The 27,751-nt window shown below is 41.2% G+C and overlaps 1 long non-coding RNA gene across 1 annotated transcript; it reads right to left on the reverse strand.

The window, feature by feature from the left end:
* Positions 1-7,723: 7,723 nt before the first annotated feature.
* On the reverse strand, positions 7,724-27,416 carry LOC306927777. Its single transcript, XR_013790581.1, has 3 exons — positions 27,323-27,416; positions 24,899-25,028; positions 7,724-9,389 (listed from the first exon to the last, which is right to left on the reverse strand). It is a non-coding gene; the product is annotated as an uncharacterized lncRNA (long non-coding RNA).
* Positions 27,417-27,751: the final 335 nt, after the last annotated feature.

A 27,751-nucleotide genomic window follows, 5' to 3' on the forward strand; every position in this document is an offset into this window, starting at 1 on the left:
TTGTGAAAAGTCATGATGAAATATTAAAGAAGAGTTCCTCAAGTAGCCATGTATTAATTGTATTGCTGTACTGCAATATAATTATTTTGATGAGAAATATTTATGGAATTTATGGAAATTATGGATATACCCGAGTTTAGTGATGGTGTTACAAAAAATATGTTTAGTGTTCTAGAGTTAATGACGTTTTGACACATTTAGACCGGACGTCGAAATAAGAAAAACGTTCGCTCTGAAAGAATATATAATTCAAAGATTTGTGGCGCATTTTCACGATTTTTCAAAAATAGCAGACCTACAAGCTCGTAGCGCGCCACTCGGTGGCGCGCTATGAGCTTGTAGATCTGCTATTTTTCAATAGCTAAAGTATAATTAAGACTAAGAGTAACGGGTTTGAAACACACCTTCAATCTTTACAATTGTTTTTTACTCACCTCTCTGGCTCCCTGTGGTGTCCATCGTGTGTCATAGCAGTCATATTAAATAATAAAAATCAAAAATTGAGAACGCTTCACGATTGTGCGTGTCATCTCTGCGCGAGTGGCCATGCTAATCTTCTCTGTATCGTTCCAATTTTAGTATATGTGTAGCAGTGAAGCTGACACACAGGATGGACCGCTGGGGGAGCTATTTAAAGGTCTCAGTAGAGACAGCATATGATGTCATGGTGTAAATAATTGATTTACATTTGTATTGATTAACATTTTTATTTTTTTCATTACAAGTGAAATAAAAATGCTGTGTTTGTGTTGTTGTAAAACTGTGTTGTTGTTTGTCAGGAATACAAAATAATGATATTCCTCGAGGCATGCTGGGTAACCCCGAGAGGAGGCAGCACCGGCCCGTGATTGGTGGATCACTTTACAGCCCCGCCCCCTCCAGGCACCGCGTCGTAGCCGTCCGTGACGTCGGTGTCGCACATTGATCACAGCGCGTCACATCCGCTGCACGTCGTGAGCTTGTACATCTGCTTTTTTTTGATTGATTGAAAATTTTATTAACAGTTTGCAGAATTACAGTACATTTCAAGCACAAACTCAATACAAAGGCTGTTAACTGTGAGTGGACGACCCAATTAAGCATTACACTTGTTTACAACAGGGTCCACCATGTTCAATTCATCAAAATTGCTATTCGCAGAGAGCCTCTGATTGGACGGTTGTTCCACAGTGGGCCGACCTGAAATGATTACTATATTTACCCAGGGTATCTGGGCTAAGCTCAAGAACTTGTTTCCAGCCAGGCCCTGCTCATAGAACATTTCATCGTAGTGGTTCAATGCCTTGTTCAAGGGCACTTCAGCGGTGGTAATTTATATTTAATCATTTATAATATCTTCACATCACATTTATGATTTGTCTACGTCATTCATTCGTCGACACAGACAACTTATTTCGTGTCTGTTGTCAATGTTACATTTTGCTGCTGTTACAGTCAACGGCCGCCAGGTGGTGCTGTACGCCTACACACTGCACAAAAGATAACCGTTGTGTCTGATTATTATTATTATTGAGGCAGCTCAACCAATCAACAGACTCTTTCTGTTTGAGAGTTAAACTTATAAATCATGATTTAAATTTAACCAAGTGTGCGCTCTCTCTCTCCCCCCCTCTCTCCCCCCCCTCTCTCTCTCTCTCTCTCCCCCCCCCTTTCTCTCTCTCTAAAAGGTGTCCCACTTCTCTCATCAGTGTCCGTGAAACAGGTTTCATTACTATTATTACAATTTGATGACCAGCAGTGGTTCCCTATGGAGACACAAAACAGTGGTTCCCTATGGAGACACAAAATCTTGTTCTATCCCCTTTAACTATATGAAGCAAATATCAAGAGGCATAGATACAAACACAGCTAGAGACATAACAAAATTAACATAAAACATAGAAATACAATTCAGTAAATTTGTTTCAACCTGATAAAAGAGTGAAGTATATTTAATAACGGTTCTGTGTAGTTTGCAGTGGTGTCGGCGTGTCAAGGAAGTCCAAACGGAGAGATTTCTTTGTCTTAAAGTCGTATCCAAGTTTTATTGAAAGAGATACGAAATGCAGTTTTACAAGGCAGTTTTCGGGAACAAAGGCCCTTGGAGTCACCGCACACGCATATTCAAATCAGCTTAGTACGAGTGAGCACACCATAGGAACGAAAACATGTAGTCTATATACTAATGCAAGTTTAAAACTCCCCCCCCTCTCATGAGGGTGGGACTCAGAAGTGTCCTTACTTACTGGCCAATCAGTGAGCCAGGACTGTCATGCAAGGTTTCCTATGAGAACTTAGCAACAGATGAAACTATACCAATAAGAATGAATGTACCATATAAAATATACAGAACATTATTTAACACCTGCAATGAAATAGTTAGACTGTATTCTTGACTCTAGATGCATATTTGACAAAGATACGTTGCATTCATGACAGACAGGACAGACAGATAGAGCAGAGCAGAGCTTGACCTAAGATATGCCATGCAGCTGTTATCTTATGGAGGCAGCTAGGGTAAGGAGTTCACGCAGACCCCTGTGGGGTTTAATTACCCCCTCTGTTTCTTCAAGCCTAGTTGTAAATAACTAAGCATAATCTCAAAGGATCTTACCGTGAGCCAGTTACCACAGATTGCATTGTATACTCATGTCGATTCTGGAGCAGAGAGCAGGAGCCCTCTGCAACACACACACACCCACAGCTGTTGGTTAGCAGTTTGAGATGTTACTCAGATTAGAAACAGCACCCAGACCCCTGGGGTGCCTGGCAGCATTCTTAACAAAGACTTTGTTTTTACGGACTGATTGTAAATAACTCTAGCAGTTTAGCAGTCTTAACTTACAGTTCGTCCTGTGCACCTCCTGTGTGTCAACTGTCTATAAAATATCCATCAAGAGCAATATTTTAGTTCTTTCAGATTGCCCTGAAACCCGTAGATTGCCATAGTCTCCAGTGGCATCTTAACCAGAACAAGTTCAGTTCAGGCATCCATGGATGGTGATTCCAGGACCCTCGGCTAAGCTTCTTAGCCGAGGGTCCTGGAATCACCATCCATAATCGGTCAGTCTTACATTTCCAAAGAATTCCAAAAACATTTTTATTGAGGGATATAATTAAATGTGCGTATTCTTGTGTAGCATCAGGGAGTGTGTGTGCGCCACTATACATTGTGTTAAAAGGTATATTCAGTGATTTATTTCACTTAATTCAAATACAACGTCAAACAGACCTCTCGGTAAACGCCAAACCCAAAACGTACATATAATACGACGTCCTGAGCACATAACCAACGGGACGTCCATACGACGTCAAACAGACCTATCTGTAACCACCACCACCAACCCAGAACGTCCAGGTCGCCGGCCGTCCCAGCCAGACGTCCATACGACGTCCAAACAACGTCTTCGATACGACGTGACAGTCAAACCTGCAGACTCAGTCCGTTGCAAAAAGACGTCCATATGACGTTGACAGGACCTGCTGCATTGGGATTATTCAGCGGCCCTAACCATTCATTCTCTATGGTAGTGCTGAACCACTACGGACGTAATGACATTTCTGGCCACAACGTGGGTGTCAATGCGCTGTGGCGCTGTTCCAAATTCCACTGCCCATGTGCGCTCAGCTTCAACTGCTGCTAGCTGATACATTTGCACTATTTTATTGTATATATTGTAACCACTGTGTTTTGCTATTTTATCTATTTTCTAATACTAATTATCTTTATCATTGTATATGTAACGACTCACTGAGTCCAGGGTGGTTATGTTTAAATGAGGCAAGGTGTTTAATGGCAGTTGTTTTATTTTTGTTACTCTTTTGTGGCATACAGAGTGAAGACAGTTTATTATCAAGTTCTACCAGTGCAAACAGGCTGAGCAGGACCTAAAGCAATGAAATAAACTAAATATCCTAACACTGTATCCTAACGTAAACCCCTCCCAAATCTGACTACCTAACTGATATTAGCAAAAAAGAACTAACTACTCTATTCTATACCGAACGCAAAACAAAAATACAAGTGGAGCCTGCTTAACTACCTAAGTGGATAACAGTGAGAATACTATAGAAAAATACCTACAATTATTGACGCTACAGCAGCCATCTTGCCAGCAAGGTGCTAACTGGTGCAACTTCCCATAGACAGCCCATTCATCCAAACAGAAAAGTCCTGTCTGATTGTATTAAACAACGTCAAACTCACCAACATTGCAGCTGTACGGAAAGCTTGAATTATCCTCTTTCTATCTGCAAAGTGTTTGTTTCATAAAAATCCACCGGTCCGTAGACATGTTATGAGCTACTTAATGTGTCAGAGTTTGGGAGTGCTCGTTGGATCACTCAACAAACAGCCCTGCGTACCACCGGTTTTGAATTTGCACAAAAAAAAAATACTTAGGAAAACAAATCACTTGCAAGGAAGTAGCTCATAACAGGTGGATGTTTGAGTGGTGCAACCAACCACTCCAAGGAACAGCAATGTCCCTATGTCCCAACCTATGTCCTAACGTGACTATGTCCGTTTAGAGTACCAGTAGGGGCAAAAGTGGCGCTGTTGTGCCAGAAACAGAGAGAGAGATAGTGTTGCAATGTTGCCTGCTAATAGGCCTATCTCACAGCCCCCTTTCCACGCCCACTTCCGGTAGATAGTGGTGTCATTTAACATTAGGCATTTACACTTTTTTTCTCTGGAGAATCTAAGTACATTTCCTAATGTTAAAATGTCAAAGACCGATAATAATATGAAGAAAACACAATGGTATAACAACTCAAATAAGTAGAATAAACCTTACCTTTACAAAACGGTAGTTTGTGGCTTGTGAAAATACCTCTTTTAACATGGAAGCCTATGGACCAGAAAAACAATAACACCACTAGCTCTAAAAGGGGGCGGGGAAATGCTGTGAGATAGGCCTATGAGAGAGAGAGAGAGAGAGAGAGAGAGAGAGAGAGAGAGAGAGGAGGGGGTGGGAGTTGCACTCACCACTCAGTTCACGCATGTGTGATTTTATGAAACAAACACTTTGCAGATAGAAAGAGGATAATTCAAGCTTTCCCTACAGCTGCAATGTTGGTGAGTTTGACGTTGTTTAATACAATCAGGACTGTTCTGATTGGATGAATGGGCTGTCAATGGGAAGTGTCACCTAGTTAGCACCTTGCTGGCAAGATGGCCGCCGTCTGAATATGGTCAACACTACCTGCTCTTGATCACAGTACAAATATGCACTTTAACGTTATGTGTAGCAACTCTTACAAAGATGTATGAAGGGTTTAAGTCACTGCACAGAGGGCGCGCTGCCTCTACTCTAGAGGGCGCTGTCTCTACTCTAGAGTTAACTGAAGGACAGCAGTAAGGTAAGGTAATATTATTTATAAAGCGCCTTTCAAAACAATCGTTACAAGGTGCTGTACAAAGTACAATAATAAAATAAAACAAGAAAACACAGTCAACAGTAAAACAGCAAAAAAACAATACATAAATATATACAAGCAGAACAACTCAACAGAAAACAATACATATAAATATATACAGGCAGAACAACTCAACAGAACATAGAGATAATCACTATAGGCTAGCAAACCACAACATATATGATACAAATGTGTTTTTAGCAGCTTTTTAAAAGTATCGACTGACTGATTTTTTAAGTTAAGAGGTAAATCGTTCCAAAGAGTAGGTGCTATGGATGAGAAGGCTCGATCACCTTTAGTTATCATCTTGGTAGCAGGGATGACAAGAAGGCCTTTATCAGAAGACCTAAGTTGTCTTGTATATACCGGATGGTCTCAGGTCCTGATCAGGGGACTGGATGGTCTCAGGTCCTATGATCAGGGGACTGGATGGTCTCAGGTCCTATGATCAGGGGACTGGATGGTCTCAGGTCCTGATCAGGGGACTGGATGGTCTCTGGTCCTGATCAGGGGACTGGATGGTCTCAGGTCCTACGATCAGGGGACTGGATGGTCTCAGGTCCTGTGATCAGGGGACTGGATGGTCTCAGGTCCTCTGATCAGGGGACTGGATGGTCTCAGGTCCTGATCAGGGGACTGGATGGTCTCAGGTCCTCTGATCAGGGGACTGGATGGTCTCAGGTCCTGATCAGGGGACTGGATGGTCTCAGGTCCTCTGATCAGGGGACTGGATGGTCTCAGGTCCTGATCAGGGGACTGGATGGTCTCAGGTCCTGATCAGGGGACTGGATGGTCTCAGGTCCTATGATCAGGGGAGCAGGAGCGCCGTCTTGAGCGTTGTTTAAGCAGTTAGGTGGTCTCAGATGGAGGAGCCGGTTGGATGAGCAGGATGAGGAACAGGCGACCAATGGTGGAGAGTCGGGAATGCTCTCCACCAATGGCTGGGCTGACGGACCTGCAGGGACGAATAAGACAAACGGGGCGCGCGCGCATAGAACACACACACACACACACACACACACACACACCTTTACATAGATGGTGCATTACATTCACCCATTCACACACACATTCACACACCTTTACATAGATTGTGCATTACATTCACCCATTCACACACACATTCACACACCTTTAGATAGATTAAAAATGAAAGATAATGTGACAGATGAGACAGGAATTAAACTTATGGCACGGTTACATCCAGATTTCGATTGTGAATTCATTGTGCTTCTTTTTCATTTACATTAGATTTACATTTTCACTGCATTAAATACACAAATCAACCGTTATCAGGACATTGTGGTGTTTGGCTGTGTTCACCTGGACTGCACGCATGCAGGGTGGTGCAGACATAGCCTGGTAAACCACTCCCCCTGCTGGACGTGTCAGGGCCAACTCTATGGTCGGGGCATGGAAAATAGTAGTACTAATATTTACTATTCTCTGCCTATCGGGACGCAACTCAAACGGCGCTGAGTCAGCTCTGGTGGCCGTCGCAAGGCTCGGCACGGCGACTCGCTCGGCGGTGCCTCACGTGGCTCAAGGCCACCAGAGACCTTCGTCATTGACACATAAAGCAAACGCTCCCATAGTTTCACTTCCGTGTTTCCTAGTATGTGTGATTATTATCACATTCTGGCTGAATTCTAAGCTGCTGATCACCTATATTCTGTTGATTATGAGGCGATAACAATAGATATTATATGATTATGGGGTGATAACCATAGATATTATAATGATTATGGGGTGATAACCATAGATATTATAATGATTATGGGGTGATAACATTGGAAGCAGGTGCTTCTATCCCACCTGCTGGGATGAAGGAGCATACAGTTGGTACAGTATTCCACATACAGGAGCCATAGAACAGTGTCCTTGACTTGTACTGTAACTCACCCATTAAATAATTCCTCTAGTCCTCTAGTTTCACATCCATGTGAAAGTTCTGGCACAAAACGTGTATTTAGTCAAATATCTCCACTTATTCCCGAGCTGCACCCGGACGGCTTTCTCTCCGGGCGAGGGGCCCGGAATGACAGCTGGACTGAATTAATCAAAACTTCCTCTGATCACCACAAACGTCATCACCAATTGACCAGGGAAGCACAAATGTTTGGGTCACACAATTGGCAGGTGCCTTGCGATAGGTGCTGGGTAATTAATCACACCGCCTGCCAATTGTGTGCCCCAAACATTTGTGTCACATCTGAGACCAAGACTGTCCCTAGTGTCCTGTTACAGACACTACACCAGGTTCTGGAGCACCGTTGTCTTTCATTTTACTTTTAGTCATATTTTAGTCACCTGGAATGTCTTAGTGTTAGTCTAGTTTTAGTCGACTACATTTACAGTTGATTTAGTCGACTGAAATGTAGGGTTGGGGGGTCTTGATGCCGTCGTAATGGCTGATTTTACGCTTGCTGAAAATAGAAAATACAAGCTCACACCACGTTGGCAATTTTCTGCATGCAACCAAGTGTAAAATTAGGGCTTTTCACCTGTATGGATCCTGATGTGTTCTTTCAGAGTGTCATCTCGGTTAAAGCATCGACTACAAAATGTGCAAGAAAAGGGCTTTTCACCAGTATGAATCCTCATGTGTTTTTGTAGATTGTGAGATTTGTTAAAGCTGTGACTGCATACTGTACAAGCAAAGGGCTTTTCACCTGTATGAATCATCATGTGTGTTTTCAGAGTTCCAGGTTGATTAAAGCTTTGACTACAAACCGTACAAGAAAAGGGCTTTTCACCAGTATGAATCCTGATGTGTTTTTTTAGATTGCAAGCTTGGTTAAAGCTTTGACTGCATACTGTACAAGCAAAGGGCTTCTCACCAGTATGAATCCCCATGTGCTTCTTCATTACTCCACTAGTGCTAAAGCGTTTGCTACACACTGTGCAAGAAAAGGGCTTTTCACCTGTATGGTCATTGCTCATGTGTCTTGTCAGAGCTCCATCATATTTAAAGCATTTGCTACATACTGTGCAAGCAAAGGGCTTTTCACCTGTATGAATCGTCATGTGTGTTTTCAGAGTTCCAGAATGCTTAAAGCATTTGCTACATACTGTGCAAGAAAAGGGCTTTTCACCAGTATGATTCAACATGTGTGTTTTCATTTGACTACGAGTGATAAAGGACTTTCTACATACTGTGCAAGAAAAGGGCTTTTCACCTGTATGATTCAACATGTGTGTTTTCATTTGACTACGAGAGATAAAGCATTTGCTACATACTGTGCAAGAAAAGGGCTTTTCACCTGTATGATTCAACATGTGTGTTTTCATATGACTACGAGTGATAAAGCATTTGCTACATACTGTGCAAGAAAAGGGCTTTTCACCTGTATGAATCCTCATGTGTCTTTTCAGAGTTCCAGAACGGTTAAAGCATTTGCTACACACTGTGCAAGAAAAGGGCTTTTCACCTGTATGAATCCTCATGTGTTTTTTCAGAACAGCATTGGAACAATAGACCTTTCCACACTCTGTACAACATAAGCTTTTCTTTCTTGTTTGGCTCCTCATGGACGGCTTTTGTTTTAACGATTTTGATTTATTTTCTTGCCCGTTTCTCAAAGTAATTTTTTGTCCTTCCACATGTTGTCTCTTGTGTGATTTCAGTGTGTTTAAATCTGACTGTTGTTCACTGGTCTCCCGCTCATCACTGTCTTCAGCATCAGATTCAGAACAGTGGGAAGGCCAGTCATCACTGTCCTCCGTGATGTCAGAGTCAGAACAGTGTGAAGAGAGGAGCTGGTCGTCACCAGTTGGTTGTGATTGTACCCAGTACTCTATGTAAGCTTGTGTTTTCATGTGTTCAGTTGAGGTTCCGGCTAGAGGCTCTGTCTCTCTGTTTTCAGTACCATCCTCTGGTCTTTGAAGTAACTCCTCCTGCTGTTCCTCTTTAATCTGTGGAGGTTCTAGTTTCACCTGGACCAGACTGGGACTCATCTCCTCCTCTGCAGACACTGGAAGGAGTGAGAGACCTAGGAGGAGGAGGAGGAGAGAGAGGAGGCAACATCAGCTGAGAACAACTTGTTAGTAATGCTAGTTATTGCAAGACCTGGTAAGGACGTGCTGTGATTGGCCAGTAGTCACTGTGGTCGACAGTTCTGACCTGTTGAACTTCTTCATATGTGGGGGCCGTCCTCTGGAGATACATCAGTCAGATAGATGGATGAGGGACAAATATTTTAAATCCTGGTTTGTGGGGGAGGGGGACGGAGTTGTATCCAATAACATTTGATTTGATTTATTTATTAGATCCCCATTAGCTTGCTGTGAGACACAGCAGCTATTCTTCCTGGAGTCTTAAAACATATCATTACATTATTTATTTTATATTATTACATACATCTACATACAACATTCATCCAACACAACAATACAACACAAAACAACTCATGATCCGTCTACTACATTGATAGCTAGCTCCACAGTACAATTAAATCTTCAACATTGATAATAAAGTAAATATACATTATAATGGGATATATACCATAATATATAATATAATATACATATTATAATATATAACACACAATATATAATATGTATATATATATATAATATATACTTTATATCACAGCTCACATGCATCTCCTTCACATCTCCTGAGTGAACAAAAACAACTTCAGCTTCTTCTTAAAACTCATAGTTATCCTCATAAACAAAAAACATAGGTAAAGAGTTCCATGCCACCATTGCTCTGTAATGGACTGTTCTTTGTTTAACATTAGTTCTACATGAAGGCAGCATAAAACGATCCTCTGATGACTGCCTAGTAAAATAATGATGTGTATCTGAGAACAATGATAAATTATTATAAAGTATTGCTGGGGTTTTAGTTGTGATGATGTTTTTCACAAAACACAGTAATAAATAATCCAACCTACTTTTTACACTTAACCACACTAGATCATTGTTCATTGTACTTACTCTTGTTCGATATGGGCATTGAAGCACTATACGAGCTGCTTTGTTTTGGGCCACCTGTAATCTGTTCAAGTTACTTTCTTTCGTATTGGACCAAATTACTGCACAATAATCTAAATGTGATAACACTAATGCTTGTACTAATTGTTTGGTTAAATATTTAGGCAGGTATTTCCTACAATGTTTAATAGAGCACCGAAGTCTGACGTCACTTTCAGTAGAGGGCACCAACACACAGGTTTATAGGTTTTTTATTTGTATTGAAATCTCCATAGGGCGATTTTATGTCGCTTCATATAAGAACTGTGTTTGAAAAATAAACCGACCACCCCGGCGTTTCTGTCAGGGGAGTGGCTGTGCGTCGTTAATGATGTCCATTCATATTTGATACAGCCAGTTTCTAGAGAAAATGGAATTAATGTGACCGCAAAAGCCTTGAAACTACATATGAATGCAATGTCGCTGAGCATATATGTCACGCCCAGCTGTCAACATATTGCGTTCCTGAGATTCCTCATTGACGTAAGCTCAGCTGGTGGTGACTCGACTCGTACTAACCACGATACATTATATATCAATAAAATTAAAATAAACGTAATTAACGTTCAGTTTCTGTTGTGCGACGGGCTGCGGGCAGAAGCAGCCTACCCGGAAATGTAGTCTCTGGGTTGTTTGGCTCGTTTCTAACGCTTATTTTGTTACTCTTTGGGTATATTTGTACATTTCCACCTTCAGTCGATGCTTCATATCCATATGAGTGAAAAGGCCGGGGTGATCGGTTTATTTTTCAAACACAGTTCTTATATGAGGCAATCTAAAATCCCCCTATGGAGAGTACAATGCTTATAAAAAAATACACGAACCATGGGACTGGCGCCCTCTACTGATAGTAGAGGGCAGTGACGTCAGGACTTCGGTGCTCTATAGCACCCATACCTCTGCCCATTTTTTTCACCATTTCATCTATCTGATTATTCCAGGACATTGTATTATCTACAATAATACCTAAGAGTTTTACTTCAGTTACTTGTTCAATATTTTTTATCTCCTATGGTTAAGTGTAAAGTTGGTACATCTTTTAATGAGTGATTTGAACCCAATACTTTACATTTTGTCTTTTCTTTATTCAGAACCAGTTTATTTATTCTCATCCATTTCTCTATTTGTTTTAATTCATAATTTAAAACTCTTGTAAGTTAACTGGATGTGTTAGAGGATGTATATATTGTAGAGTCGTCCGCGTACATCGCAACGGTGGCATGTTTTAAAATTAAAGGCAGATCATTCACAAAAATAGAAAATAAAAGTGGACCCAAAGAACTTCCCTGAGGCACACCACAACTCACTCGCTTCAACCCAGAATAACTTCCATTGAAGTATACAGTATATTTCCTGTCAATAAGATAACTTTCAATCCACGCCATAGCAAGTGCTTCGAATCCATAACATCTCAATTTATTCAGTAAAAGCGTGTGATCTAGAACATCAAATGCTGCACTTAAATCTAACAATACCGCACCGACTAATGTTTTATCAGCTATTTCAGTCATCCAATCATCTGCCATCTGAGTTAATGCTGTGGTTGTGGAGTGCCCCTTCCTATATGCATGCTGGTATACTGTATATAGATCATTTTTACAGAAGTATTCTTGAATTTGTTCATACACTATTCTTTCCATAATTTTACTCAAGGCTGGTAATAGACTTATTGGTCTGCTATTTTTACCTGAGAAAGGTTCTTTACTGTTCTTTGGTAATGGAATAATCTTGGCTATTTTCCATTCCTCAGGACATATGCCTTTATTTAAACTCAAATTCATTATGTACGATATAGGCATAGCAATCAAATCAGCCACAGGTTTCAATAACTTAATTTCAAGATTATCGGTGGTCTTTAGTTCCGGTATGGAACGGTGCTGATCAGTCGCACGTTTGCTCAGCTCCGCGTCAAGTCTGAAATAAACCATGAAATAACGACACCTTTCAAGTTCAAAATGCTAAGAAAGGACGCTGCAACTCTACAATAGTCTCAGGTACTTACAATGCCGCCGAAAAAGCAACCAATGAAGAAATTCGATCTTAGAAGTGGAAGTGCGCTCTTGCCTGTGAACAGTGAGCTGTTTGATGAGCCCGGCGCTTTGTTTACTTCACCAAGTCCAAGTTCAAGTGCAAAGGCTGCCGGCGGTGACGAGGATATATTCAGCAGTGAACTATCAAACATGAGCGACAACGTGAGCTCGGGAGACATTCTCAGAGCTATAAATGAGATGAAAACGGAATTCTCTTCTAAGTTTGAAAGTATCCTGTCTGCGGTGAATAATGTCCAGATCGAAGTGAAAGAATGCGCCGAGCGCGTCACCCAAGCTGAAGGCCGCATTTCTGGTGCAGAGGATAACATCACAGCCATGCAGGCTTCATTCGCCGAGTTGGAGATAAAAGTCTTATCACTCTCTTCAAAAGTGGTGGAATTAGAGGGCCGTAGCAGGAAAAATAATTTGAGATTAATTAATTTACCCGAGGGGGCAGAGGCTGCGGACCCCTGCTCATTCCTAGAGAATTGGCTGCCCGAGGCCTTGGATTTGGGCCCTCTCCGCTCTCCTATAGTTGTTGAGAAAGCCCACCGCATTGGTACTAAACAAGCCAATTCTACACATCCGAGGGCTCTGATAATGAGGTTCTTGAACTACAAGGACAAGATTCGTGTCAACAACGCAGCCAAGGCAAAGAAGACAATTCTCTACAAAAACGTGCATGTGATGTTTTTCCAAGATCTGCCTACGGAAATCCACAAACAGCAGAGGCGCTTTACTGACGTAAAAAAAAAATTACGAGACAAAGGATTTCAATGTGGAATACTCTACCCGGCCCGTCTATGGGTCTCCAAAGGGGACAGATCCAACTACTTTCAAACACCGACAGAGGCACAGAGGTTCCTGGAGAATTTAGATTTCGAGGAGAACGAAGAGCTGCCGCAAGAGGTCGACGGAATGTAATGTAGTGTTTAATCCTGACCGCTGAAGTTAAAATCCTTTTTTTTTTTTTTTTTTCCTTCTCTTTACCCCCCCCCCCCCCCCCCCCCCCCCTCTTTCTTTCTTTTTTATTTCGTTCCAACTGGAGCCTATAGGCCTATGTAAAATGCATGGTTAATTTAAAATGGAAACATGTTGCCTTAACTCTCCTATATAGGCCTAACTAAAGTCAGTAAAATATTGCTTGCTCAGTTAATTATCTTAATTGGAAACAATGCCTTCTCACTGCTGTAACGGACTTGAGCCCTGCGGCCACCCGCAGACTTTTTTTTTGTTTTTTAAATGCTTTTCACACAGCAAGTTGGAAAGACTGGAGCTATGCTTATACATGTTTAAAGGAGGCCTGCCTTTTTGGACCATGCTTATTAGGCCTATTATTATTATTATTTCCATTCCATTATTATTATTTTCTCTCTTTGTAAAAACGACGGAGCAATGTATATTGGTCTGCAAGATTACAGCTGGTACAGCGAAATGTATTCTACGTGCTTAATGACGGGCGGTGAATTAATCATGATTCTTTTTTTTCTCTCTCATTTTCGTTCTAAATAGGTTGAATAGGTTAATCTAAAAATTTAAATAAAACTGCTTTTAACTCTTTTGGATTGACTATAGCCATAATATTGTTTATTTAGGCTACTTATTTTATTTGGAAACTATAGGCTTTCTCTTTGATGTGTAGGTATAGGCTGATTCTCGTGGTTTGCGTTATGGCCTCTGAACTTATTCCCTATCTTTAACTATATCACGCATCTGCCTGAAAATGCCGTGGCTACAGGGGTTTAAATATATTTTTTGTAGAACGAGAACAATCATATATTGGTCTGTGACACTATAGCTGGAATGCAATTGGCCTACTAGAATAAAGCTTTTGGCTATTTAATATCTTTGGGGTATATCTGTATTTTATTTTCTATTGTAAAACAAGATCTGTTTAGTTTGTTTAATATGACCTGAGCATATGGGATGCTAATTAAAGAGGGGGAAGAGAGGGGAAGGGGAGGGGGGGAGGAAAGAAGAGAAAAAAAAAAAAATGTTGAGCATATGAGATTGGTTCATTTGAATATAATTTACATTATTGAACAGGCCTATGAAACGATTTAAAGGTGCTCCACCTATTGAGTGGTGTAAACCACTCCTACAACTGGCTTTTGTGTGCAGAAAAAAATGAGCATGGTTGCTATGTTCAAAATAATTTCTGACGTAATTAAATCACACCCGGGTGAACTGGATGACCGTAGCAACCATGGTCATTTTCTCTGCACAAAAAAAGCCAGTTGTGAAATCACATCCAGGTGTGATTTCATTACGTCAGATCAGAGCTGATCAGGCTATATAATACCTTACCTTATATAATACCTCACATCGGACAAAAACTCCAGCTGAATCAACTTCATGGTCACAAATCATCACATCAGAAGACGAGTCTACCTAGCCAAAGATCTTTAACGTCAGACATTACGTCAGACCACAGCTGATCATGCTATATAAAACCTTACACCACTCAGTTCACACGGGTGTGATTTTTTACTTTACATCTGACTATAGGCCTAATGCATTAATTTAGCTTCTCTATCTTATTTATTGAATCCTACCCTATACCTAAGGAAGGGACTGATTTCATCCTCATTAATAATTATACATTTTCCCTTTCTTCCCGTTTCTTTTTTTTTTTTTGTTACTTTTATTATTATTATTATTTTTTTGTACTATTAAGAATAAACTGTAATTTCAGGTATAATTAAATATTACTTTGGGGGTTTATTATTACTATTGATTATTATTACTACCACTACTTTTCATGCCGCTGATCAATTCAGCTTTACTACCATATTAGGGTTTTTCCACAATAATTATATGACCAGATTAATGGGGTTTTGAATGGTTATCATAATGTAGTTTTTCTTGAGGTGATTCTATAACACAGACCTGTCGCGGGCTGAGGAAACGGAGACAAGGAGAGGCACAGGGGCGATCTCAATATGCTCGCCCATCTACTAGGGATGAGTTTTGCCTGCAGTCTTTGTCATTTGGGGACGAAGACATTAGGTCTGGGGGTGGGGGACGGGTTTGTGTTGTGTGTGTGTCTGTGTGGGGAGGGGGGGGGGATGCCCTGGGGGAAACAGTCCTTTCTTTTTTTACTGTTGCATCACGTTTGGTTCCTCATGCATTTTTATTTTTTTTCTCTTTACTCGCTTGTGGAGGGGGGCAATGTTTATCTCTATAATAACAGTACTAATAAATGTCAACTACTATAGGACAGTCAGCTGGGGGGTCAGGGTTCTCTGCTAGAATTGTTACATGGAACGTACGAGGCCTGGGGGGGCAAATTAAACGCTCAAAAGTACTTTCACATTTAAAAAGCCTCTCCACTGATATTGCCTTCCTACAGGAGACACACCTCCGTACTGAAGACCACATTAGGCTCCGCAAGCCCTGGGTCGGACAAATATTTCACTCCAACTTTAACAGTAGGTCTAGAGGCACTGCTATCTTAATTCACAAACGTCTTAGATTTACTCCAGATCAAGTTTTCTCAGATTTTGGCAGCCGTTATGTCATAGTCTCAGGCATTCTTCACCAAACACCAGTTGTGCTGGCTAATGTATACGCACCAAACTGTGACAACCCTGGCTTCATATCAACATTGGTGTCCCGCCTTCCAAATCTTGACACACATCAGTTAATCCTAGGTGGGGATCTCAATTGCGTGACCAACCCGTCTACAGATCGTTCACACTCTAAGTCACCAACTCCAACTGCAATGGCCAGAACTCTGTCCGAGCTGATGTCCCACTTAGGCTGCATTGACCCCTGGCGTTTCTTGCACCCCACGGCCAAAGACTATTCCTATTTCTCCACTGTCCATAAGGTTTTTTCACGCATAGATTACTTCTATATTGACAAGGCCCTCTTACCATCTGTCCAGTCTTCGGAATACTCAGCCATAGTCATTTCCGACCATGCCCCACACATTTTAGATCTCAACCTTTTTTCATCCTCACGCAGACACAAGGGGGGTTGGAAATTTAATTCAGAGTTGCTGGCAAATACAGAGTTCTGTGAGTATGTTTCAAAGGAAATCGACTTTTTCCTACAAACAAACAGAAGTGAACTGGTCTCCCCATCCCTTCTATGGGAAACATTTAAGGCTTTCATTCGGGGACGTATTATTTCATTTAACGCACATCTGATAAAAAATAGGAAAAAAAGACAGCAACAACTTTTGGAAGCCATTTTAGACACAGATAGACAACAGGCTTCCTTATCGAGCCCAGCACTGGTAGCCAAACGATTACAACTTCAAATGGAATTTGATCTGTTAACCACAGGCAAAGCCGAACGCCAACTACAGCAGACTAGAGCCACCTATTATGAACACGGGGACAGATCGAGCCGCCTCCTAGCCTCCCAGCTAAAGCACCAACAAGCCTCACATTTGATATCACAAATCTATGACTCTACCCATACTCTGACCACCGATCCTGGCAAAATTAATTCCGAATTCTCTTCTTTCTATTCTAACCTTTATAAATCGGAGCCTCCCTCAGATGTCCTAGCTATGGAAGCTTTCATAAATAATTTGGACATACCAACTGTAAATGTAGCCACAGCTGAACGTCTAGATACCCCGCTGTCCTTAGTGGAGGTTAGTTCATGCATTTCCACAATGCAGAGCAATAAAGCTCCTGGCCCCGATGGCTTCTCTGCCTGTTTCTATAAAAAATTTGCTGCACAACTCGCTCCTCTACTTTTAGAGGTTTTCAATCACTCCTTAGACCAAGGTGTTCTACCACCAACCCTAAATCAGGCTCTAATCTCACTCATCTTAAAAAAAGACAAAGACCCCAGACTATGCAGCAGCTACAGACCTATTAGTCTGCTTAATAACGATGTCAAACTCCTGGCCAAGATATTGGCAAGCAGGCTTGATGCATGTCTCCCCAATATAATCTCTCAGGACCAAACAGGCTTTGTCACAGGTCGCCAACTATCGTCCAGCGTTCGCAGGCTCCTGAATGTCGTTCTGTCGCCTTCTACCTCCCAAGAACCAGAGATAATAATCTCGTTAGACGCAGAAAAAGCGTTTGACCGTGTTGAGTGGCAATACTTATTCAGGATCTTGCAGAAATTTGGCTTTGGTACAAAATTTATCTCTTGGATTCAGCTTCTTTACTCGGCTCCATTGGCCAGCGTTAAATCGAACTCTGATGTCTCTCCAGCTTTTCCCCTCACACGTGGTACACGCCAAGGCTGCCCCTTGTCACCCCTATTGTTCGCATTAGCTATAGAGCCCTTATCCATTGCTCTAAAAAGCTCTACATTGTTTTCAGGCATAAGGAGAGGAGGAATTGAGCATAAAGTGGCACTATATGCAGACGACCTACTCTTATTTGTCCAAACCCAGTTAATTGTGCCGATACCATTGTTAATCTATTGAACAACTTTGGAGCCTTCTCAGGATACAAGTTGAACATTGCTAAAAGTGTATGCTTCCCTGTTAACCACATAGCCAAATCAATCCCCCCTGGCGCGCTACCCTTCAACCTTTCGTTAAATAACTTTAAATACCTGGGTATAACTGTATGTCACTCACTTAGCTCGTTACACAAGGAGAATTACACAACATTAATTGAAAAGGTTAAATTAGATCTTCAAAGGTGGAATAAGCTTCCTCTCTCACTGGTGGGCCGCATTGAAACAATTAAAATGAACATACTGCCACGCCTCCTTTTTCTTTTTCAAACCCTCCCTCTTTTTTTGCCCAAATCTTTTTTTAATTCACTTGATAAAATCTTATCATCCTTTATGTGGGCCAATAAGTCCCCTAGAATCACCAAAGTCACTCTTCATAGACCCAAACAAGATGGAGGACTTGCCTCACCCAACATGATATTCTATTATTGGGCATCAAATATTTTAATGATGAAGAAATGGTGCCACTCTGTCGAGATCTGGTGTGATATGGAGGCTAAATCCTGCACATCCTCTCTTCCAGCATTACTCTTTGCCCCCCTACCAACACGCTATTCCCAGTATACCAACAATCCAGTAGTTCTCTCTTCATTGAAAATTTGGAATCAGTTTAGACAACATTTTGAGTTAAAATCCCCATCAGTCCTTATGCCCATTTGTAATCCATCCTCCTCTTTGGACTCAACATACAGCAAGTGGAAGGAGAAGGGCCTTATCTCTTTTAGGGATCTATACAGCGATGGGTTATTTATTTCTCTCGGAGAACTCACCACCAAATTGAATAATCAAAACAATAGCTTTTTTAGATTTTTCCAAATACGTAACTTTGCAAGCACCCATTTTAAACCCTTCCCCAGTTTACCTGAGAAAACCCTAGTGGAGTCCATCATGTCTGCACCAGATTCTATGTTTAACATTTCATCAATTTACAATGCTCTTGTTTCCTTTAGAACAACCTCTCTACTTGGGTTGAGAGGCGCATGGGAGGATGAACTTGGGACTGAGCTGAGCGAGGAATATTGGGCTGATGTGCTGTCTAGGATTAACAATTCATGTGCCTGCGCTCGTATGTGCCTGATTCAATTGAAAGTGGTTCATAGGATTCATTACACTAAAGCTAAGCTTAGTAGACTATTTCCAGAAACAAACGACTCATGCAACAGGTGCCTTCAATCCCCTGCAAACCACACACATACTTTTTATTCCTGTTCAAAGCTCGCCTCTTTTTGGAAATCCTTTTTTGACACACTCAGTCTGGTCCTGGGATTCTCTGTATTACCATGTCCTTTTATAGCTATCTTTGGCGTGTCCCCTGTAGGAGGCAGATTTAATAGATTCCAGGCCGATGCGGTTGCTTTTGCCTCCCTCATAGCCAGGCGTCGTATATTGCTCCACTGGAAGAGCCCTAATCCTCCTGAGGCGTCAGTATGGCTAAAAGATTTGTCATCCTTTCTCCATTTGGAAAAAATCAAATACACTGTTAGGGGTTCGTTGAATAACTTCTACAGAACCTGGGACCCATTCCTCACATACATTAATTCCTTAACCACAATTTAAGTAGGAACTAATTCCAATATTCCCCCTCTACTGTGAGTATACTGTGATCATGCGTATATGTGCATGTATGTACATGTGTGCACGGTTATGCGTGTGCGCATATGTATGAATGTGTATCATGTGCATGTATATATGTATATGTGTGTATGGATACATGTAGGCTATGTGTGTATGTGTATGTATATATATGTGTATGTATGTGTGTATGTATATATATATATATGTATATATGTATATATATATATGTATATATATAAATATTTAAAAATGAATGAAATAGTTCAATTACATTTACATTTTTACATTGCTTCCACATTGCTCCCACTATTGCTAGCATTTAATCTTAATTACTTTAATGCATGAATCCCAAACTTAGTAACTCATTCTGTTTCCCCCGGGGCATGGGAGGGTAAGGGCGGGGGGATACTTGTGAGGGTCTGTTTTGTTTTTGTTGTTGTCTGTTTTGTTTTGTTTCCACGTGTTCTGTTTACTTTTTTGTTTTGTCTCCTGTTTTGTTTGGTCGTGTATGTCTTGTATTTTAAAATGGAAAAAACCTAATAAAAATATATAAAAAAAAATTCAAGATTATCTACCCCTGAAGGTTTCTCTGGACTCATTCGCAATGATTTCTCAATTCTGTCAATACTAACATTATTAAAACCAAATTGACATGATTTATTTCTCATAATTATTTCAGTTATTAATTCATTGGAGAGCTCATCTTTGTTTGTAACTACCATATCACCACATACTTTCGTAATCTTCTTGCTGAAATAATCACCTAGGTAATTAGCAATGTCTAATGGCTTAGTGAAAAACGTGCCTTCTGCTTCCAGATATGAGGGTGTTTGATTTACTTTCCTTCCCGTCAATTCATTGTGTGTGTTCCATATTTTTCTACTGTCTAAATTAGCATTCACAAGTCTGTTTTTAAAATAAATCCTTTTTTTGGATCAATTTTTTTACAAAATGTCTTAATTTCCTATATATCTTCCATTGAAATACATCATTTGAATTGATTGCTTCTGGCTTAGCATTATTTCTTTGGGCCATATATTGTCCGAGTTCTTGGTCCAACCATGGAGATGTAACATTTCTTACAGTTCTCTTTTTTACAGGAGCATGTTTATCAATAATTGGCATTAACAAGTTATTGAGAGCCTCCAATGCAGTGTTTGGATCATCTTCCTGTAGGACTGTTGACCAGTCAATTTCCTTTACCTCATCATAATAATTGTTTTCATTAAAATATCTAAACATCCTCTTTTGAATAATTTTCTGACCTGATTTTGGAACTTTAGTCTTCCTTCCAATTGCAACTATATTATGATCGGTACAACCTACAGGAATTGATACTGCTTTCGAGCACAGCTCAGCCACATTTGTAAAGATTAAATCAATACAAGTTGATGTTTTTGAACCATCTGCTTTGGAGCATATTCTTGTTGGTTTTGTAACAACTTGTGTCAGATTACAGGTATCTGCACACGAAAGCAATTTACCTCTGAGTGCACAGGACTTTATATCCCAGTTAATATTTATGTCTCCCAGAAAATAAATCTCATTATCTAAATCACACACCCTGTCCAACATCTCACACATTTGATCAAGGTACATTACTGTTGCATCTGGTGGCCTATAACAACACCCAATAAGTATTGGTCGTAAATGAGGTAGTTGAACTTGTAACCAGATTACTTCCACTCCCAAAACAGTTAAACCATCCCTGACTCTTACTGGTATAAATTATGGTCTTGAACATAAATTGCGACTCCTCCACCATTTTCATTCCTATCTTTCCTATAGATATTGTACCCTTCTATCTTTACTAAATAACTGCTTATTGTTGGACCTAGACGTGTTTCTGAAATTGCCAAGATGTGTAAATTATGTTCCAAAATAATTTGTGAAATGTCCTGTACTTTGTTTCTTAAACTGCAAATATTCAAGTGAGCAATCCCTTTTTTGGCAATGTGAAATTACTTTGAGTCATTAATATTCATAATTGTTTCTTTAATCAATGTCCCAAAGTAAAAAGTATGCATTTTGTTACTTAGAGCTATCACATAAACATAGAAGACAAATAAACACATATATACAAACACAGACACACACACACACACACACACTCCTACCAATTTCCCTGTCATTATTAAATGACACATGAACAGCTGAGAAAAACGCCTTCCCCTCTATTTGTAACTTAAAATTTCCTATTGTGACCCCTTTCCGTTTCCAAAAATAAAAAATAAACGAAAGAAAATAATGTATATATCAGTTAGTCTGTGACATAGGTCTTCTTAAAAACTTCACTTATTCCCATTTCATAAATTAGTTCAGACTAGTTCATTGACTTAATTCAGTTAACTTATTCCCATTTCATAAATTAAATTAGTTCAGACTATAAATTAGTTCAGACTAGTTCATTGACTTCATTCAGTTAACTTATTCCCATTTCATAAATTGGTCCAGACTATAGTTCATTGACTTCATTCAGTTCACTTTTTCATATCCAAACCTGTTGATAGTAGTAGGCTTAGGAATTATCTTCTTGATCATCAGTTGTGTCTGCTTTAGCGTCCTGTCCATTCTTCAACCCAGGTTCTATCACCTCTTTCCAGAACGCTTCAGCCATTCTATGATCTGTGAATCTCTTTGCTTCTTCCCTGAAGGTGATAATTAGCGTGGCCGGGTGGATTATTCCCTGTTTCACCTTGGCGTTCCATAGTTTCTCTCTTATTTCCTTGAAACTTCCTCTTTTTTTTGCCATTTCTTCCGTCAGGTCAGGGAAAATCCGTAACTTCATTCCACGCACCTCCATCACGCCTTTCTTCTTTGCAATGTTTACAATGTCCGCTTTCACCATGTAGTTCTGCAACCTCACGATCATGGGTCTGCTTCCCGACTTCAGCACAGGTCCAACCCGGTGTGCCACCTCGACTCCAGTACGGGCCACCGACAGTTTTTCTTTAAACAGTTTTCCTCCAACAGTTCTGCCATGTAGCATGTAGGATTTCCCTGTTCAATACTAGGAGTTAATCCAAACACTCTCACGTTGTATCTTCTGCTGTTACTTTCTAGCCGCTCTGCCTTCCTTTTTAATTGTTCATTCTCATGTCGGAGTACATCATTTGATTTCTCCAGACATACAAGCCGAAGGTCCATATCACACAGCGTCTCCTCAACGTTAATGAGTTTGCTGGCGCACTCCGACACATCCTGCCTTATAGCATTGAGCTGTGGTTGTAGTTTATCCACCACCGCACCGATCTCCTCTCTGATTATTGTTCGAATAATGTCGGCAGGTCGGGGTTCTTATTGGGTCTTTACCTTGTGGATTGTCTCTTGTTCACCCGCAGCACCGCTCCTTTCTGTTTGTGTCTCTTGTTCACCCGCAGCACCGCTCCTTTCTGTTTGTGTCTCTTGTTCACCCGCAGCACCGCTCCTTTCTGTTTGTGTCCCTTGTTCACCCGCAGCACCACTCCTTTCTGTTTGTGTCTCTTGTTCACCCGCAGCACCGCTCCTTTCTGTTTGTGTCTCTTGTTCACCCGCAGCACCGCTCCTTTCTGTTTGTGTCTCTTGTTCACCCGCAGCACCGCTCCTTTCTGTTTGTGTCTCTTGTTCACCCGCAGCACCGCTCCTTTCCGTTTGTGTCTCTTGTTTACCCGCAGCACCGCTCCTTTCTGTTTGTGTCTCTTGTTCACCCGCAGCACCGCTCCTTTCTGTTTGTGTCTCTTGTTCACCCGCAGCACCGCTCCTTTCTGTTTGTGTCTCTTGTTCACCCGCAGCACCGCTCCTTTCTGTTTGTGCGGTCTGTGCCCTTGTTGTTATCTTCCGTGTTTTAGCGTGGTTCTTTGGAGGCATCCCGTGGTTGTCATCCCGTGGTTATCATCCCGTGGTTATCAAAGTATCATGTGAGGCTACCTTTACTGGACTTCACATTTCCATTGTTTAGTCACAGTTTTGTCAAGTTTTATCGGAGCTCGCCGTTCTCACAGCGTGTTCAGCATGTTCAGCTCATGACGTCACATCCGTAATTGGATGTGACAGTGGTGCTCACGAATGCAACAGGAGGTCACGGAGGACTTCCTGAGGGCCTGCGTTTCTCCAGACTGACCCAGTAGCTGGTCAGTCTGCCCAGCAGCTGGTCAGTCTGCCCAGACTGGCCCAGCAGCTGGTCAGACTGACCAGCTGATAATAGTGTGTTTGAATAGAACAAAATGTTTCATTGCTAATAAGAAAAATAAATAACATTTTGGATTATTGTGGTAATTCAACATTAAAGTATCATTAGAAGTACAATGCATGACAATGAAATTAAATAGGAGAAAAAAGGGGGTAAAGTAAGTGGTTACTCAACAAAAATAAAAAGTACTCGTATCGGTACTCGGTATCGGCGAGTACTCGTACTCGGTCTGAAAAAAATGGTATCGGGGCATCTCTAGTTAATACGTGTCAATGTGAGGTCCTTGACATGAACAGGTTAATACGTGTCAATGTGAGGTCCTTGACATCAACAGGTTAATACGTGTCAATGTGAGGTCCTTGACATCAACAGGTTAATACGTGTCAATGTGAGGTCCTTGACATCAACAGATTAATACGTGTCAATGTGAGGTCCTTGACATGAACAGGTTAATACGTGTCAATGTGAGGTCCTTGACATCAACAGATTAATACGTGTCAATGTGAGGTCCTTGACATCAACAGGTTAATACGTGTCAATGTGAGGTCCTTGACATCAACAGGTTAATACGTGTCAATGTGAGGTCCTTGACATCAACAGGTTAATACGTGTCAATGTGAGGTCCTTGACATGAACAGGTTAATACGTGTCAATGTGTGGTCCTTGACATCAACAGGTTAATACGTGTCAATGTGAGGTCCTTGACATGAACAGGTTAATACGTGTCAATGTGAGGTCCTTGACATCAACAGGTTAATACGTGTCAATGTGTGGTCCTTGACATCAACAGGTTAATACGTGTCAATGTGAGGTCCTTGACATGAACAGGTTAATACGTGTCAATGTGAGGTCCTTGACATGAACAGGTTAATACGTGTCAATGTGAGGTCCTTGACATGAACAGGTTAATACGTGTCAATGTGAGGTCCTTGACATCAACAGGTTAATACGTGTCAATGTGAGGTCCTTGACATGAACCGGTTTGAGGACAACTGGTGTAGGACACACAGACACTCCATCACCCTCACATTCAGTGCACAATGAACCTAATCCCATGCATTTATAAGGCTAATGCATTTCTAAGGCATTTCTAAGGCTACTTTCACCACCATGTTATAATGTTGTTTTTATTAATTAAACATCGCTAAGATATTGGTGCTCCTTACATTTTGGTTGGTGGTTCTACAATCTACAATTTAGGCATTTCACCAGCGCTACAAAAATGTCGAGCCCTTGTGTGTGTGTGTGTGTGTGTGTGTGTGTGTGTGTGTGTGTGTGTGTGTGTGTGTGTGTGTGTGCGTGTGCTACTCACAGTCCGTCTCAGTGTCAGTGCAGTAGGTGGGAGTCATGCAGGCAGCAGTCCTCCAGGGGGCAGCAGAGCTCAGGTCCTGACTCAGGGCTGCCGAGTCCTGACTGGATAGATGGACGTCACTGGTAGACATCTGCTTCACACACACACACACACACACACACACACACACACCATGGATTAAAGTTCTCATGGATTCCATAGAACAGTGGTTCCCAAAGTGGGGTCCGGGGACCCCTAGGGGACCTTGAGGGAGTTCCAGGGGGTCCCCAGCTAAATGATAGTTTGTTTTGTTTGCACACTCAGAGTTAAATTAACAGTGATTTTACAATATGAATTGGGGGTCCCAGAGATAGAAATGCCATTAAATGGGGATCCGTAGACGAATGCATGTCAACCTGGGGGGGTCCTTGAATCACTGCTAGAGCCATAAAACTCTTCTCTTATGGGGGTCCCTGGTGTATCTCTTCAAATGGGGGTGATTGATTGATTGATTGATTGAAGTATTTATTAACAGTTTGCAGAATTACAGTACATTTCAAGCACAACTCAATACAAAGACTGTTAACTTTGAGTGGACACCATAAAGCATTACACTTGTTTACAAGAGGGTCCACCATGTTCAATTCATCAAAACATTTAGAGACTTACAAATATACACTTCTATATAGTCAAAGAACAGAACAGGAATTCATCATAATGGAGGTAAAAAGGGAAAAGAAACATATACAGTGAGGGGAAAGGGGGGGGGGGATTCAGATTGTACGGGGGCCAGTTTCGAATTGCAGCCGTCCGTAGGTGCCCTTTGAGAGCGGTTTTGAAGGAGTCAAGGGATTTGCATGTCTTAATGACTGCTGGTAGGGCATTCCACATTTTGGTGGCATAGGAGCGAAATTAATTTAGTCTCTTGTTTGAGCCGAATCTGGGTTGAACATGGTTTGTTGCACTTCCTCTGGTGTTGTGGGTGTGGACGTATGTCTTCTATGGAAGCATGTTGCACTGAGCTTGTAGATCTATAGAAGCATGTTGCACTGAGAGCTTGTAGATCTATAGAAGCATGTTGCACTGAGAGCTTGTAGATCTATAGAAGCATGTTGCACAGCCAAACAACTAGATGCACTGACTGAGAGCTTGTAGATCGGCTATTTTCGGTGTGTATAAGTGGATGATTAATTGACAGGCTCGTTGATGGTGTGGTCATTTTGCTTTACGTTTGAGCACCATTTTGAGTTATTTATATTGCTTTAATAAACCCTTAAAATGCATCGTTTGGATCCAGCAAATTCCTTTTGTTTGCGGCGGAGCGCGTCTGACAACATGGCCCATCCCATCACCTCTCAGTCTGACAACATGGCCCATCCCATCACCTCTCAGTCTGACAACACGGCCCATCCTATCACCTCTCAGTCTGACAACACGGCCCATCACATCACCTCTCAGTCTGACAACACGGCCCATCCTATCACCTCTCAGTCTGACAACATGGCCCATCCCATCACCTCCCAGTCTGACAACATGGCCCATCCCATCACCTCTCAGTCTGACAACACGGCCCATCCCATCAAGCAAGCCCAAGCAAGCCCAAATAAACAAGCTAAGACTAACACCCACAACACCAGCGGGAGTTCAACAAACCATGTTCAACCCAGATTCAGCACAAACAAGGGAATAAATTATTTTCGCTCCTATGCCACCAAAATGTGGAACGCCCTGCCAACAGTCATTAAGACATGTGAATCCCTTGACTCCTTCAAAACCGCTCTCAAAGGGCACCTACGGACAGCTGCAATTCGAAACTGGCCCCCGTAAAATCTGAATCAACCCCCCCCCTCCCCTTTTTCCCCTCACTGTATGTTTCTTTTCCCTTTCTACCTCCTTTATGATGAATTCCTGTTCTTTTCTTTGGCTATATAGAAATGTCTATTTGTACGTAAACGTTTTGATGAATTGAACAAGGTGGACCCTCTTGTAAACAAGTGTAATGCTTAATTGGGTTGTCCACTCACAGTTAACAGTCTTTGTATTGAGTTTGTGCTTGAAATGTACTGTAATTCTGCAAACTGTTAATACATATTTCAATCAATCAATCAATTGTAAACCTAGTTTTTAGTTTCTGACCGCAGCCTAGTTGATTGTTTAGTAGCTTCCAGAGCTCCAGAGGATTATTTTTGTTTTCCTCGGCTTTATCACTGATAAAGTTGCTTTGTGCCGATTTGGTCAAGCAAGGTAGTTACAATGTTTCTTAGCTTGTTTCGTTGTGTTTTTAGGATGCCCAGGTTTGGAGATCACTGTCGAAGCGCTTGGCCAACTTGCATTTGGCAACTGGCATTTTAGAAGTTCAGAGCTAACGGAGCGACAATAAAACACAATAAACAAACATTCTTATAAACCAAATGGACAATAATAATAAACACAGCTTTGACTCACCGCTTAGTGCAGATATACATTAATAATCACCATGGTTACGCAACGTAAACAACCCCGCAGACCAGAGGTGTTGTTGTGCAACGTTAGCATTAGCATCAGACTCCTCTTCCTCTGCAGGGGAGAGCAATCGATGATCAAAGAGACTCAACAAGCAGATCACAGATTCTATGATACTTTTAATCTTTCACAGGACGGATGTAGACTGTAGTATCTGTACATTCATTTGTTATCACGAAACTGTTTGTGATTTCATAGGATTTATTTTCATTTATTTCATTTTCTACAACTCATTTACAAATTATGTATCTTAAGACGTCATCAAATGAGTACTAAAACAACAGATTCAGCACAAACAAGGGACTACATTATTTTCGCTCCTATGCCACCAAAATGTGGAACGCCCTACCAACAGTCATTAAGACATGCGGA

The sequence above is a fragment of the Electrona antarctica genome, assembly GCF_951216825.1.
Source record: "Electrona antarctica genome assembly, chromosome: 8".
NCBI classification, from domain to species: domain Eukaryota; kingdom Metazoa; phylum Chordata; class Actinopteri; order Myctophiformes; family Myctophidae; genus Electrona; species Electrona antarctica.